This window comes from Rhinopithecus bieti, unplaced genomic scaffold (genome assembly GCF_001698545.2).
Source record: "Rhinopithecus bieti isolate Rb0 unplaced genomic scaffold, ASM169854v2 scaffold_48244, whole genome shotgun sequence".
Lineage (NCBI taxonomy): Eukaryota > Metazoa > Chordata > Mammalia > Primates > Cercopithecidae > Rhinopithecus > Rhinopithecus bieti.
Window position 1 is genome coordinate 1 of NW_016818955.1, and position 3,429 is coordinate 3,429.

The window sequence follows — 3,429 nt, forward strand, 5'->3', positions numbered from 1 at the left end:
CCAGTCTATAATTCCAAGGCACTTTCCTCCATGTGCTTGTATTGTGACTGCGATTTGGAAATTTTTTTAGCTCCTTTTTTACCAGACACCTGTTTTCTTTGTGGAGGCCTCTTTATGTAGCCCTATCCCTGCTGACAAAGGGGCAGGGATAGGAGGGTCAGGTGCTGGGGTTGTGGTCTAATCTGAGTGGCATAACCCCTTTTATAATCTGTGGATGCTGCCTTTGTAGTGCTTCTGTGCTCTGAGTGCTCCTTCTCTCTTGAATTGGGAGATATGTGAAGGCCTCTTGGAGGAGGCAACACTTGACCTGGGTGTAGAGGAGAGCAAAATCAGTGTGGAGGATAGATCCTTAGAGGTTGGTCTAGACCAGGGCAGCTTCTGTGGATGCAGCACAGCCTGGTGGTTAACGTCCAGTCTTTTGACCCAGCTCTGTGTGTTAATTACTATTTATTTTGGAAAAAATATTCAAATTCTCTGAGTCTCATATTCTTTATCAAGTATAGCCAACAGTAAGTCACACCCCATTGGGAGAGCCCTGCCTGATGAGGATTTGTTCAGGTAACAATCCCATGTAATGTGCTGGAAAATACGCTTCCAGAGAGCTAGCACTTCTTATCTACTATGGACATGTGTGGGTCAAAGAGAGTATGTGGACACTGACACGTGGGACAAGAGATATGACCACTTTTCTTTTAGCTTCAACCATGTGTAGATAGCAAGCATTTTGCTATCCACCAAATGCTTTACAAAGATTGTTAGTTTTAGTCTCCTCTACAATCCTGGGAGGGCTGTGCACAAGATTCTGTTACTACTTTATTCCATTTAATAAAGAGATATATGATATTTGCAGATAATGGAACAGCAATCACAGAATATTTGAAGTTAAAGCTTTCCTCAAAAAATCCAGATCATAATGTTGCCACGTTGGCTACCATTTAGGAGCAGTTTCAGCTTCCCTTATACCAGGAGAGAATGCCAAATCTGAGAAAGGGACTGCAGCTAGAGGTGGAGCTGCAACTGGCCCAGTGTCGCCGGTTAATAAATGTCAAATATGGGATGAGATTTCAGTTCAAATCGTTCTGGTGCCTCAGTCATCTTCTGCCTAGTTAGGCCTCACCACAGGTACCTCATCATAAAGAAGTAGAAATCATAGGCCAGTCAGTTTAATTCTCTATTAAAGGGTTGGTGAGAAACAGGGTTCAAATTGTAAGTTTGCATATAGAATACAGGTGTGTCTTTAAGGGGACTCTTTTAAAAACAGATCAATTTAGGGCATGGTTAGAGTCTGGATAAGGCCTCATTTGCATACAAAAAGGATTTTCTACACCTGTCCTTAGAAACCAACTTCTCTGATACATTTAAAACATGATGCAGTTTTTTAAAATTTGATTTTCTATGCACTCCCTTCCTCAACTCCACTTGCTCCACCTCTAGCTGCAGTCCCTTTCTCAGATTTGGCATACTCTCCTGCTATAAGGGAAGCTGAAACTGCTCCTAAATGGTAGCCAACGTGGCAACATTATGATCTGGATTTTTTGAGGAAAGCTTTAACTTCAAATATTCTGTGATTGCTGTTCCATTATCTGCAAATATCATATATCTCTTTATTAAATGGAATAAAGTAGTAACAGAATCTTGTGCACAGCCCTCCCAGGATTGTAGAGGAGACTAAAACTAACAATCTTTGTAAAGCATTTGGTGGATAGCAAAATGCTTGCTATCTACACATGGTTGAAGCTAAAAAGAAAAAGTGGTCATATCTCTTGTCCCACGTGTCAGTGTCCACATACTCTCTTTGACCCACACATGTCCATAGTAGATAAGAAGTGCTAGCTCTCTGGAAGCGTATTTTCCAGCACATTACATGGGATTGTTACCTGAACAAATCCTCATCAGGCAGGGCTCTCCCAATGGGGTGTGACTTACTGTTGGCTATACTTGATAAAGAATATGAGACTCAGAGAATTTGAATATTTTTTCCAAAATAAATAGTAATTAACACACAGAGCTGGGTCAAAAAGACTGGACGTTAACCACCAGGCTGTGCTGCATCCACAGAAGCTGCCCTGGTCTAGACCAACCTCTAAGGATCTATCCTCCACACTGATTTTGCTCTCCTCTACACCCAGGTCAAGTGTTGCCTCCTCCAAGAGGCCTTCACATATCTCCCAATTCAAGAGAGAAGGAGCACTCAGAGCACAGAAGCACTACAAAGGCAGCATCCACAGATTATAAAAGGGGTTATGCCACTCAGATTAGACCACAACCCCAGCACCTGACCCTCCTATCCCTGCCCCTTTGTCAGCAGGGATAGGGCTACATAAAGAGGCCTCCACAAAGAAAACAGGTGTCTGGTAAAAAAGGAGCTAAAAAAATTTCCAAATCGCAGTCACAATACAAGCACATGGAGGAAAGTGCCTTGGAATTATAGACTGGCAGTGGGTTGGGTGAGGCCCAATAATTTAGGTTTCTAACGCTGTACCAGCTGATGCGGATGCTGCTGGCATGGAGATGGCACTTTAAGAACCACTGCTGTGGGATAATGTGTAAAGAAGCCCAGGTCAAGGCACTCTGGTCTTGGTAGCAGGAGCCATGTCTGACGGAGCTGGTTTCCCAGGACTGTGTCATGTTGGCGTCTCTTACAGATTCTAGCTGCGGCCAGTGTGGCGGGCTCCTTTGGGAGTGGGGTGGTGTATGAAAGAGCAGGATTGGGAAAAAGCCTGCCTCTGTGCTCCTGGTGGCCCACTCAGTACCTTGAAAACTGGACCCCTGAAGCCTCACACAGCCTTCTTTCTCCCAACCTGGGCCTCTTCCCCTCAATGACCTCGCTTCTCAGAGGCCAGCATCCCAAAGGGCAGACTTGGAGCCATTACCTGCCCCTGACTGGGGCTGCAGGGAGGGTGCCATGGACTGGGTTCCAGTCCTTTGGGGCCCACATTTGTCTGCCCACATTTGTCTGCTGCCCCTGCCCCCTCACTTGATGGATCCCCTCTTCTGTTCCTTTACTTCCTGTGCTCCAGCTCATAGCTGGTCTGCCTCTGGGCTTCTGAAGCAACAGCCTCAGACACCACTGGAGTGTGCCCTCTCCTGCCCACAGACCCATGGTGACTCCCTGTGGTCTCTTGGTTAAAATGGAAACTGCCCAACTTACTCCAACTCTCCCCACCCCTGAGTAGGTCCAACCTCAGCTTCACTTTCTGCTTTTTTGGCTCCAGCACTTCAACCACAGAAGCCTCTGTATTGTCTGTGCACATGAGATTACATATGTGAAAACATCCGGCCTGTCAGTCCATTGCCTTCCCTTTGCCCTTGGATGTTCATTTCAAAACATCCCCTAGAGTAGGTGTTTTAGTCAGGGTTCTCCAGAGGGACAGAACCAATAGGATATATGTATCCTACATACATACACACACACACACACACACACAC